This window comes from Cetorhinus maximus, chromosome 2, assembly GCF_964194155.1.
Source record: "Cetorhinus maximus chromosome 2, sCetMax3.hap1.1, whole genome shotgun sequence".
Taxonomy (NCBI): Eukaryota; Metazoa; Chordata; class Chondrichthyes; order Lamniformes; family Cetorhinidae; genus Cetorhinus; species Cetorhinus maximus.
This window is the reverse complement of record NC_135880.1, coordinates 95,414,057-95,428,197: the sequence shown is the minus strand read 5'-3', so window position 1 is coordinate 95,428,197 and position 14,141 is coordinate 95,414,057.

Sequence of the window (14,141 nt, the reverse complement as noted above, 5' to 3'; positions counted from 1 at the left end):
CATTCAAGAAGTGGGGTGAAAAATGACACCTATCTAGCAGCTACCAAGCAATATGTTTATATTACTAATAAAATTGGTACTATGAAAGCGGTTTCATTGGTAAAAGGTAAAGTTTAAAGAGGCTGGTTATACAATGAGAATTTACATTCAATCAGTGGTAGGTATAACTTCGGTTTTTGGGTATGCAGAGCAGAGGTAATGTGAGATCAAAAATCAGTTGTAAGCCTCCAACCTGCTGCACGGGAACCAAAGTGAAAAGAACCTCATTTTGAATTCATAGGGAAGAATTTTCGGGTCAGTGAGTGGGAGCGGGGCCGATTTGCCGATGCGTAAAATGACGAGCAGTGACGTTGGTCGGGCGTCCCGACTTCACCGCACGTTATTTAGATTTTCAGTTCGGCGGGCGCGCAGCTGAACTATCAAAGGCCTATTAAGGCCTGTTAAAAACTAATTTAATTAATAAAATTAGCTGCCCGTCCAACCTTAAGGTTGGCGGGCAGGCGAAGAGCCCAGGCGGCCTTCGCATTTTTCATGAAACCTCATCCACGGGCGGAATGAGGTTTCATGAAGTGTTTAAAAATTCAATAAAATTTTGTTTAAAAATGCATTGACATGTCCCAGCTCATGTGGCACTGTCACATGAGGGTATATGTTTTAAAAGTTTTGATTTCTTTATTTAAATGTTTAAACCATTAACTAATCTCCCTGAGGCACCTTCGCATATACGTGCGAAAGAGCACAGGCCACGACTCAGGGAATCCCACCCCCACCCGCACAGGGAGCGCTCAGCGCTTTCGGGCATGCGTCACAATGGAAAGGCCCGCCCACGTAAAGTGGCAGCGTGGACCCAATCGGGGGCGCCGATCGGCTTCACGCCCGCTCCCACCCACCCCTGCACAATCCCTCCGATGGGGGGAAAGTTCTGCCCACAAGGTGAAAACACTTTGCCTGGTGTTTGGTTAAATCTATGGGTTGCTGTTGCCTTAATGGAGATTAGTTTGGGAATTTGTTAAGAGTTATGATGGTAGTAATTTGATGCCATGTGTACATATATTTTAACCTGTGTAAATTGATAAAATGTTTCATTTAGTTTAATGTAAATTCCTAAGAACTGGTGGTCTGATTCCTGAATTTAGTAGAGAATAGCACTCAAACATAACACTTAAAATTATAGGTTATGACAGTTGTTTAAAGTTTTCCTCTGGGATTTTTAAATAACTTAGCTGTACCAACAGCATTAATCATAACAAGGAGACATATATAAATAATCACAATGCCTTCAGTTGACCAAGCCATTCACATTAACATCAAATGTATTAACAGAAGTACAATATTTATAAAGTGGTTGCACACTCGTGACCAATAAGTTCAATATTTCCTAATTTTCTTAACCCTACCACTGCGCCTGGGTGCAGTCCTAACATCTGTAGCCGAGGTGGAGGAAGCCTACTGACTGCTACTTCCTGATGTCTGAGATGACCTTGGCGGACGTCCTCTGGTGGCCCGAGGCCTGGAGGGCTCTGGCCTCAGGGGCATATGCATCCTCCTCGGCCTGAGCAGCTGTAGTGGCGGGATCACAGGCAGAGGGGATTCTGAGTGGCTGGACACACTTGGAGTGTCCTGAAAGAAGGCACCCACAGCGTCTGGCTGAGGCTGATCCTCCCTGTGGGTGCCTGAGGGCCCATCCCTGGCTCCTTGAGGAGAAGTGGCATCTGGAGGGAGGTCCAGGTGCTCTGCCCACTGCACCCCCCACCTCCCCCCTCACCTAGCCGCTGATGGTACCCACCAGTGTGTGTGGCCAAGGAGTCCAGGACCAAGCGCAAATCTGGCAAAACCTGCTGGACCAAGGTCTCCTTGGTGGTTGCCAACCTTCCCATGGTGCCCTCAAGGCACTCGCATGTCAGAGCCATGACATTAGACAGAATGTGGACGGACTCCTCTGTCCTTTAGTCTACTGAGTGACTATCTAATCTCTGCCTGATGTTCCACAGCCTGTCATTGCATCTCCAGTATTAGCTAAGCAGCCACTCACAGAGGTTCATCATCTGACTCGGACTCAATGGGTGGCGGATCTCCAGCAGTCTTCTGGGTTCCAGAGACCTGGGCTGTCACTGCCTCCGACTGCTGTGGAGATATGTCAGTGAGCTGTTCCCAAGAATGTGACCCTGAGCCTAATCTATAACTATGACCCACCGAGGTGTGTGGCTCTGCGTAGATGGAGGGTGCGGGTGAATGCAGTGACAGTTCTTTGGTGACTGCCTCCTCTGTGGTGGTCTGGGGGCTGGGACTTATGTTGCCCATCTACCTGTATCTAGATCTGCTGGTGCCTATAAGAGACAGAAGACAGGTTTAGTTCATGAGCAGGCATAACACAAGATTGCATGTCACTCACTGCGAATGTCAGGATGTGGAGGCCTCATCCGTAATAGGTTGCTGGGATAAGCTGATCTCCACTTCCCCACAGGAGCAATGCCTGTTGTCCACAACCAGCTTGGTGTCATCCTCAAAGGGAGTGACGTCGATGATGTTGGCTGTCCCTCCTCTGGTCTGGGATCTTTGCCTTTTGCTGTGGGCTAGCATGGACTGCATGAAGACAAAAGGAAGGAATGTGATGCGAAGGGGTGGAGCTGAGGTTGGGAAACATGCCTGCCTCCTGTGTGTGGTGAGCCCGCCCCAGAAGGGGCTGAGGATGGAGTGTGTGCAGCATGATAGATGAGATGGTGGTGATGTGAAATTATCTGTGAGACAGTCGATGCTGACTTTTATCCCCCGCTAATGTTGTCTGAGATCCCTGAAGAGTGTAGCCCTTTGAGTACATGATACCATGGTGAGAGTTTGATATTGGAGGGAGTTGAAGGTTGACTTACCCTGACGGAGCAGATGAGATCATTCATCCCCTTCCTGTACTGTATAGCGTTCTGGGTGCAGCGTCCAGCCGCACTGACTTGCTCTGCTATGGTCTCCCAGGGCGCAGAGGTGAGGCTTCTTCGAGCCATCCCTGGGGTAAAGGACTTCCCTAGGCTGGCATGTTCCTCTTAAGAAAGCCTGCAGGGGGTCGTGGCAGAAGCGGAGTGCAGCTGCCTTCCTTTTTGTTTGGTGGCCATCTCTAAAGATGTCCTGGAGACACCTGGGCTGGAGACAGTGAAATGTGTGTGTTCAGGTGGTGTTTAAATATGGCAACCCCATTAGGTAACGGCAGAGTGAACCAATCAGTTCCCAACCGCCATTCAGAGAGATACTCACCTGTGCATAATTAATGCGCTTCTGAGCATGGAATCAGGCGCAATTTCCTGCCATTCCGACCAACGGGAAACGTGCTGAGAACCCACCTGACACTGCACATAGTGCAAAAAATTGAAAATTCCACCCTATAAATGGGAGGATACTGAGATTTTTAGAGAAAGTGAGGGACCTTGGAGTGAATATCCACAGATCCCTGAAGATAGCAGGACAGGTCGATAATGTGGTTAAGAAGGCATTTAGAATCCTTTCCTTTATTAGCCAAGGCATAGAATATAAATGCAGGGAGGTTATGCTGGAACTATATAAATCAATAGTTAGGCGACAACTTGAATACTGAGTGCAGTTCTGGTCAGTTCATTACAATAGGATGTAATTGCACTCGAGAGGGTACAGAGATCTACGGGGATGTTGCCAGGCCTGGAAAATTGCAGCTATCAGGAAAGATTGGATAGACTGGGACTTTTCTCCTCGGAACAGAGGAGGCTGAGGGGAGATTTGATTGAGATGTGCAAAATTGTGAGGGGCCTGGGAAGAGCCTATTTGCATTAGCAGAGAGGTCGGTGACTAGGGGGCATAGATTTAAAGTGATTGGTAGAAGGATTAGAGGGGAGATGAGGAAAGATTTTTTCACCCAGAGGGTTGTTGGGGTCTGGAACTCACTGCTTGAAAGGGTAATAGAGACAGAAACCCTCAACTCATTTAAAAGGTGTCTGGATATGCACTTAAAGTGCCACAACCTACAGGGCTATGGAACAAATGCTGGAAAGTGGGTGAGGCTGGTTGGTTAATTTTTCAGCTGGTGCAGATGGGCCAAGTGGCCTGTGCCGCAAACTTGCTGCAAAATTCTATAATTTGGCCCTTGTCATCTCATTTTACCTGCTAGATTTCCTGAGGCATGGAAACCCAGCTGGCAAGGGTTAAAAATAGAAACCAAGTTAAATTAGAGGCATGCAGCCTCTTTAAATGGATTCAGCAACCAACCCACCTCCTGAGGGTGTGTTTGGCACCTGCCCCTTGAATCACCTCTGCCAAAACAGGAAATTGCTGGATGTGAGGATGTTTTTGCTTTTGTTTCAGATTTTAAACATTTTAGTTTTCCTCATGACGACCTAAATCCACTGATTTTGGGGATAAAATTACCCTGAATTGTACCTGTGCTACAAAGATGGGGAGAAAATGTTCTCTGGAGGTGGTAGGTCAAGATTAAATTGTGATCATGTCTAAACAATGAATATTTTAGTGGTTGCCTGGTACCCTTTTGGAATCAGAAAGTATTTATGAAGAACATTCCCTCAGGAGATTCCATGGATGGGATAGGATACTGTGTAAGAGATGAAAAGTAACTTTCTGAATTCATATTCTTAACATGGAACTTCAGGGAACATGTTGGGATTTCACGTGCTTACCATGTGATTTTCTATTCATTCATTTTAAAGAACAGAAAATCACAAGGAACATGTATCAAACTAGTGATAGAACTAGTTCTGTGATTCCTTGCGCCCATTGGGAAATCATGGTTTAAGGGTCACATGTCGGAGAATTGGCACCACAATGTTGTAACCCAGTCTCTTCAAGCATGTCTTCCTGGCTGAGTACCTAGGATCATGGACTATTTATTCCTTGTTTTTTTTTCTTTGCAGATGAGTCTGAAGCTCTGGAAGTGACGCAACCAACATTCATTCCAGGTACCCAAATGGATGACAACAAGCAGGCTACAGATGAGGCAGAGGCACAGAAAAGACTGCTGGATTACTCCAGCTCACAGAACACAGCATTTGCTGAGCAAGATCTTTCAAAAGGGGAAACCTCATCACTAAAAACTGGTAGCAAGCAATGCTCACATCCACCAATCCAAAATATGCCAATGGAATTTAAAAGAAAGACTCCACTTCCATCTGAAAGAGTGATACTACTTCCATTTGAAAGAGCGATACAACTTCCATCTGAAAGAGCAATACTACTTCCATTTGAAAGAGCGATACAACTTCCATCTGAAAGAGCGATACAACTTCCATCTGAAAGAGCGATACAACTTCCATCTGAAAGAGCGATACAACTTCCATCTGAAAGAGCGATACAACTTCCATCTGAAAGAGCGATACAACTTCCATCTGAAAGAGCGATACAACTTCCATCTGAAAGAGCGATACAACTTCCATCTGAAAAAGCTTTACCACTTCCATTTGAAAGAGTGAATGCACATTCAACTGAAATAGTGACTTCAAGTTCAACAGAAAGAGTGTCTCCACGTTCAACTCAAAGAGTGACTCCACATTCAACAGAAAGAGTGACTCCACGTTCAACAGAAAGAGTGACTCCACGTTCAACAGAAAGAGTGACTCCACGTTCAACAGAAGGAGTGACTCCACGTTCAACAGAAAGAGTGACTCCACGTTCAACAGAAAGAGTGACTCCACGTTCAACAGAAAGAGTGACTCCACATTCAATAGAAAGAATGACTCCACGTTCAACAGAAAGAGTGACTCCACGTTCAACAGAAAGAGTGACTCCACGTTCAACAGAAAGAGTGACTCCACGTTCAACAGAAAGAGTGACTCCACGTTCAACAGAAAGAGTGACTCCACATTCAATAGAAAGAATGACTCCATGTTCAACAGAAAGAGTGACTCCACGTTCAACAGAAAGAGTGACTCCACGTTCAACAGAAAGAGTGACTCCACGTTCAACAGAAAGGGTGACTCCACATTCAACTGAAAGCTTGAGTTCATGTTCACCTGAAAGAGCAGTACTACTTCCGTTTGAAAAAGTGACTTCACATTCAGCTGAAAGGGTGACTCCACATTCAACTTCACATTCATCTGAAAGAGCAATGCCACATGCATCTAAAAGAGTGGCTCCATGTGCAACTGAAAGAGCGAAACCACTTTCATTTGAAAGACTGACTCCACTTCCATCTGAACAAGAGGCAGCACTTCCATCTGAAAGATTAACACCACTTCCATCTGAAAGATTAACACCACTTCCATCTGAAAGCATGGCACCACTTTCAGGAAGAGCGTTACCACTTCCATTTGAAAGGGAGATTCCAACCTCAAATGGAAGGCAGACGTCAGTCTCACCTGACCTAGAGGCGGCATTTTTCTCTATACGTGAGTCACCATTGCAACATGAATGCAGGTCACATTTGCAACTTGAAAGAGAAACCCAGACAACTCCATCTCATTTGAAAACTGAATGGAAAATCTTGTTCCAAAGAGTATGCTATGGTATTATATACAGACCACTCACCATGCAAGTTGGGACAAGAGCTTTGCAAGGCACAATGCACGTTGACACTCCAGAAATTCAGGATGATATCAGGGTTTATTTAACTTCCATATGGAGCATTTTTCTCTTGTCTTGCAATATGATGAGCACCATCATGCAGACAACAAAGAAAAATATTAAAGCAGGCTTCCGGATTTTAACTATCGGACTAGCCTTTAAGCTCTGGGAAATTTTCAAGCAATGGGCATCATGTTCTAGACATGTCATGGAAGATCCTGAACTGATGTCTTGTTAGCCTGAAGGAAATGCTGAGACCGTTACAGGTCCAAGAAATTCTTGCATTTGGACTGAAAGGAACCGCTAATTGTTAGTGCCAATAGGGGTCAATGAATAGAAAAAAAACAAAAAAACTCAGCTGCATGTTGCCAAAAAAAAAGTAAAACGTGAAAAATTAAATTTTTTGCAGTATATTTGTTAATTAAGAAAACTTTTCTGCAGTGCAACATTTACCTAATTTCTAATCTGAATTGAAATTTACTATTGATTTCACACTGTGAGGCAGTCCATGGTGCTCTGTGCTCTAACAGTCTTTGAAGATTATTTTCTTTCTTAATACCTATTATGTTGGGACTCATCAAGTTATAATGGTGTATTTCACCATCCTAATAATTCATCCATCCCACAACATTGATTACCAATGTTTATTTTGCAGTTAATCTGAGCACCAGGGCTATTTTTTTTATTCTTTAGTGGAATGTGAGCATCACTGGCAAGGCCAGCATGTGTTGCCCATCCCTAATTGCCCTTGAAAAGGTGGTGGTGAACCGCTTTCCTGAACTGCTGCAATCTATCAGATGTAAGTACAGGAGCAGCAGGAATATTGCAAAGCTGCAGAAGAGCACTTTGGGCTACTACCACCCCGGGATCCCTTTGTCTTGGCCTGGACGTAGACTATTGTACCAGAAGCTGCATCAGGAAGCCCATTTGTCACCCGCATATGGGTTAATGAAGGACACCTTGAAATGGACCAGGCCGTCAGCCACCATTATTGCAGCGGTGCAGTCTGCACGTTCTGCTGATTGGGTGTCTGATTGTTAAACATACTCTATTAGATAGGTGGTTGGCGAGATGAGGAGGTGACAGTTGAATTATCTGTCACTAATTGTATGCCTACCTTCCTCCTCATAATAGAAAGGCATATGCTGGAAGGACATCAGGAATTTGGCAGCCTTTAAGTTGGTCCCATGCCTTATTAAATTAAGAATTGTTTCCTTCAACACAATCACAAAAGGTGTTAGTTTACCCAGATATTACCAGCAAGTCTAATCAAAGTATCAGGAGGCTGTAGATAAATGGAGGTTAGAAACAAATTAAAATTGAAGAGGCCAATAGATAGAATAAAAATAAGTGACATTTTTGTATTTGAATGTAAGGAAAGAAATTAGGAGAGCAAGAAGGAAAGCAAAGAAGGAACATGAGGAGAGAATTTCAAAATATATTAAGAAGGACAATAATATTTTTCACAAGTATAGCAGTAAACTGAGAATTATGAAATTTGAGGCTGAATTTTCCTGCCTCTGGGAGAAGTAGATTAAAGCCACAATTTTCCTCGGGAAATCCTTCTAATTGGATTGCATGGAGGTGGGAGCAGAGGTGAGCCAGATGAAGTGTAGGCCCAATTTAAATCCCTATGGCAGCCAAAACTGTGGCTGCCATTTAAATCTGAAGAGAGGAAACAGGAGACTTTCTGGGTGGAGTCAGCTGAAGCATGCAAAGATGCATTGGGAAGCTGGAGGCCTGGCACCCAGGGCCGTGCACCCACCTCCGGCGGTAAGAGATGCTTGAGGCCGTGAGGGAGAGGAGAGAGGCCATCTTCCCAGAGGATGGCAGGAGAAGGCCACCAACCAAAACTAAGAAGGACTGGGTTGAGGTTGTTGCCATCATTAGCAGCAAAAATGACATTAGAAAAATGTGGATCCAGTGCACAAAAGTTTCAGTGACCTCATATGCTCTGGTAAGGTGAATGCAACCCTCAACCCTCAGGACAGGTCTCGGAGCGTACGCCCTCCAGCAGACACAGCACCTGAGAACCCTATGCTCATATGCTGCTCCTGAACATGGGAAGAATGTGCACCCAAGGCACTTAATAAACTTTCAAAATGGCTCAGAGCGATAACACTGTTGAGGACCTGTCACCACTGGTACATTTAGTTTCTAATGGACAGGGGCAATTGCCATTGATCAGAGAGGGCACTAGTGCTTAATCTTGTTCTCTTTTCTCCATGGAAGAGAAACAGGCACATAATACCTCGGAAAGATCCACAATGGGCATTAGTTTTTCATGCTACCAAAGGACAACACCAATGTAGGAGAGATAATGTAGGAGATAATCAGCATTCCAGACAAAGAGAAGGTTGAGCCTGGTGAGATGGGAACCCATGGTGCAGATGCTGATAATAGAGAGTGAGAGAGTGAAAGGCACAATAGGTTGTGGGGGGCGGGGGGTGGGGGGTGCAGTGAATGTCATCCAGTCCAGTAGCATGCTGAGTACTGAGCTGCATTGGGAAGTTTCAGCATTGCACTGGCTTCTGTTCTCCTAGGTTGGTCCTCATGATGTCTTCTTGTGTCTCCACAGATGCAGGTGTCCACCAAACAACACCCTCTCTCTCCCTCTGCAGCCCAAGAAGTACTTCATGAAACCAGGGAAGCTCGTCACACCTGACAAGCAACTGTCCATCAGTGCAGACAGTCTCAGCTTGGTAGACCTTGAACACATTTGTACAGTGAGGTACAAGTCTGCAGAAGGAGGTGCCAGAGGCAGAGGGAGCTATGGGAAGTTCCCCTTGGAGGAGGGTTAACAGGTACAGCCCTGCTCAGTTGGGCGCTGATGCAGGGCCTCATGATTCACAAGAAAGAGGGGTCTATCTAGACAAGCAGCAGATATGCTCTCACATATCAGAGCTTCCTGAGGTTGTGCAGGGTTATGGGCTGAGAATGGAGGACTCTGTCCAGCTCATGTGCACCACAATGGCTCAGGGCTATGAGCGAATCAGCTCTTCCAACCTCATAGACAATCATATGCAGCACCACTCTGAGTGGACGTGGGAACAGTGCACTGCCATGCACAGGATGCATAAGACACTGTGTAGAGTAGTCAGTGGTGTTGGGGGCACAAAGATATCTGCATACCAGTTGCACCATAGCTGATGTTTCCCTCAAGCTACTCAGTGCCAAAGGCTGAGGATGTAATGGCTTAGGAAGAGTGTGCCACTGCTCACCTTTAGCACCTGTGGCCTCCTTGACTCCGTTTGACAGTGGGAACATCCATGCAGTAGGGGCAAGTGACAGAAGCCGCACCTACAATGATGCAGTTGCAGCAACCTCCAGAGATGCCCCTAAGGGCACCTCCTTGATGAGGATGATTGCCACATGTATTCTTAGTCACAGGTAAAGAACAGTGAGCAGGTTGCCTCCGCTTTCTCTGAGGTCACAAGAGGAGCACCGCATATGAGTGGCTGAGCACAGAGGCCACTGCGTTGCGTAGAGTGCTGAGTGGGTTATAGGGGTATCTTCTTACTGTCTATGTGCACTGTTTCCCTTTGTTATCATTTTAAAAATGTTCACAGTTTAAGCCACACATTGGAGACTCCCTTTGTTGTTGGCATGACAAGAAAACTTGTACTATGTGGTAAAGGAGTTTACAAGTTCCTCCACAGCAAGGGCAAAACCACTAAACAGATGTGCTTCCTTCATTAGTGATAAATGTTTTGATGTTTCAGGCTGCGTTTTGAATGGTTGTATCAGCACAGGTACCTCAGACTGACTTCTTTGCCATGTTCTTCATCCTGGGTCAGAGGAGCTCAGCTGAAACATTTCTGAATAAGATGATTGCTGACATTCATGGTATTCATGAAGTTCTCACCCTGCGCCATGCCTGGCCACCCCCTTATGCAGCTGGGGGAACCTCTCCATTCAGTGTCATCTCCATCTGCCTCCACTTCCTCCTCTTTCACCTCCTGCTCCTCCTTTTCCTCTAATAAACTATCTGGTTCCAGGGCCTCACCATCCTCAAGGTCCACACCTCTTTTGAGGGCCATGTTATGGAGGTCATGTACAGACCACCACAATGATCGAGACCCTTGCAGTACGTTATTGGAGGGGATCACTCGGTGTAGGCACTGGAGTAACATTTTGAGAAGCACGATGACTTGCTTAGTGGTTGTCCTGCTAAGCAGGTGGCAGTATTACTTCTGTGCCTGTGTCTAGCACTCCTGCAGAGGGCACAGCAGTCATCTCTTCAAGGGATTTCTCTTGTCCCCTAGAATCCAGCCACGCACTATTGGGGTTGGAGTGAAGATCTGAAGCAGCCTGGATTGGTGGAGGATGAGGGAGTTGTGGCAGCTGCCAGGAGAGCAAGGAAACACTTGTTTTGGTTGCAGACCAGCTGAGTGTTGAAGGGATGGAAGCCTTTCTTGTTGTTGGATCTCACTGGAGGCTCACTCAGAACCTTGATGTTCACATGGCTGCAACCGATGATGCCCTGCACCTGGGGGAATCTAGCAATGGCTGCAAAACCCAATGCCCTCTGTCCCTAGGGGAGGCCTCATCTGTTCTGAAATGAAGGTACTGTCCAGCTCTGGCAAATAGGGCAGCAGTGACCTGCAAGATGATGTGGTGTGCAGCCATTTGCAAGATGCCAGCAAGGTCAGCAGCTGATCCTTGGAAGGAGCCAGAAGTGAAGATGACTACTGATCTGTTTTGTTGTCATTACCTGTGGTGTGTACTGCTTAGACACCATTAAGCAGTCTTGTAGAAGTTACCAACAAGTCTTTATTAACATAACTGAACTATGTACCTGTGGTTGCAGGTATGGAGAGAACTCCAAGGCATGTCCTTACATGTTGCTACCTAGCTCTACATTGCTGACCTAAGCTGTAGGTCAGGTGTCTTTTTACATCACCAGTGGGAGGTACCGTACTCAGTCTCAGGTTAACCCCTTAATGTACCAGATCCTTCTATTACAACTACTAGCAGAGCATGGTGAACAATGCTGTGAGGTGTGAGGTCTTCAGTGACAAGATCACAGATGTCTGTGACCATCTGCCTGGTGAGTTGCAGTCCTGCAGCATGTGATTTCGGTCGTCTCCATGTAGCGCTTTTTTTTAATGGTAGATCCTATGCTCAGGATATAGCATCCATGCCTTTCCTGCCCCTTGTCTCTTTCTTCTGCCCTCCTGATGCCTGGGGCTCCACCCTTCCTGCAGAGGGTGTTGCCCCTCATCGCCACAGGACTCAAAATTTTAGAATTGTGCCCCATTTGCCAGCTGCTGACTTCCTTGTAATCAGTTGGTGCCCAATTGGCCTTGGCTGCCTTGCCCTCTGCTCCTGCCCCACAATGCCAGAAGGTGATGACAAGGGGTAATGGCTAACGGCTACTTAGATCTCCATAATGCAACAATGAGCTGCTACCTGGGAGAACTCACACATGTTAATGGTGGATCCCTGGAAAGAGCCGGATGCGTAGAAGTTCAACGCAGTGGCGACCTTCAGTGCCACGGGCATTGGGTGCCCGCTGAGTCCCCTGGGTTGCAGCTTGTTCTGTAGCATTGTGCACAGGTTGTTGATAGCCTTCCTAGATGGTTGTAGTCTTTATTGGTACTGATGTTCTGACATCTAGATGTAGCTTAGGTGAGTTTGGAAAACTCTGCACAGCAGTTGGCCCTGTCTTGGTGCAGTCCCCTGCTGCTAGTTCACTTGGCACTCTTCTACAGGGTATCCAGCCAGAGGGTGGCTCTATTGCTGCTGGTGTTGCTGCACTGCTGCCTCTGACATCTGGTCCTCCTTCCCTCTGCACTGGTCCTCCTCCACGCGGGGGTCCAGGAGGACTCCATGGATCAGTCCTTTGCCTGCTGTTATCCCCCTTTATTATGTGCTGTTCTTGCCATAAAGTTCCCTTGGTCCCTGGCCTTAACAATCCCCTTGGACCCTGCAGTACTGCACCTCTGCTTGCCCTACTGAGAGGCCTTGACCACAATTGGTAGCCCCTTAGCTCCTCAGAACTGACCCACTGTCTCTTGCCCCTCAGCTGAGACAATGGCCCCCTCTCCCCTTTCACCAAGCGATCTAAATCCCAATGAAGCCAGCTCCAATATGGCTGATTCCTATAGGCCTCACCTGGGTGCTGTCAACTTTAAACAGTTGGGAATCTGACAGCCTGTATTGCCCATTATTGAATTCTGAATTGTACGTTAAATCATATTCAGTTGCATTTAAATGATTGTTAATTACTTGCACAACCAGCACAATTGGTTTCCTGCTGCATTGTAGCAGCAATGCTGCCTTCGAGGATTCCCGCCCCTGGTTGATTGCTGACCCAATGTCATGTTGTTGGGCTTTCCCTCTACTGTGCCCTATCCTGTACCTTGCAGTCCACTCAAGCGGGCTACATTAAATTCCTCCCTGAATGTTTGGTATTAAAAGCTGGATTTGCAGTAATTGAGACATCTTCTTTATTAAAGTGTTAATGTACTTTTCCTGATTAATATTCTGATTTTTCTTTTATTCATTGGGTGTGAGCACCACTGGCAAGGCCACCATTTGTTGCCAGTCTCTTGTCAATCACATAGCTGTAGATCTGGACTCACGTGTTGACCAGACCAGGTAAAGATGGCAGATTTCCTTCCCTAAAGGACATTAATGAATCAGATGAGTTTTTACAACAATCAATTATAGTTTCATGGTCACCATCACTGGTATTAGTTTTCAATTCCAGACTTTAAAAAAAAAATTGAATTTAAATTCCACTAGCTACCACGGTGAGATTTGAAATAAAAACAGAAAATGCTGGAAAAACTCAGCAGTCTGACAGCATCTGTGGAGAGAGAAACAGAGTTAACATTTCGAGTCCATATGACTCTTCTTCAGAGCTCTCTAAATGTTTTTATTTTAGATTTCCAGCATCCAAGGTATTAGCCTGGGCTTCTAGTTCAGTGACATTACCACTACACCACCATATCTCCTACAGTTTACATGATTCTGTAGACATTCCAGGCACCTTTTAGCTCTGGGGAACCTCTTCCACTTATTTTTAACCTCCAAGTTCAGCCTGCAAGAAGTTTGTCAGGTTCCCGGCTCGGGTTTCAGATGAGGTAAGTAGACATTTCCCACTTCCTAGCTCAGTCTTCTTCCTGCAAAATTGGCCAGATCTTGAGTTTGAATCATGTCAACCAAATCTAGCTCAGCCACTGGTTAGACTTTTCAAAGAATTGGGTAGAAAAAGCTATTATTCCAAGAAAAATAGAAGGAGAAGCCAGAAAAGATCGGTAGGAAACTCCTAGCTCTAATAGTGCCTAAATTTTGTCAACAAGAGGATGAAAACATTGCTGACTTTCCAATTTATGTTAGTTTTTATAGAGAACATTGTGCAATTCATCTGCTGTTTGAAATTCACAAATTGAATTGCTTAGTTCCTCATGGTCTTTGCTGGTACGTCTGGCAGCTTCCAGAGAAATTAATAGCTGTGAAACCTTCACAGTTACTGGTAATTTAGGTGAGTTTGCAGACTCATGTTGTAAATCACAGTAGTTCTCCATAAAAGCATGTAAGAACTTGTATGTGCAACTTAAACCCCCTCAGACACTTTAATTTGTGAACATATAGATAATTGTTTT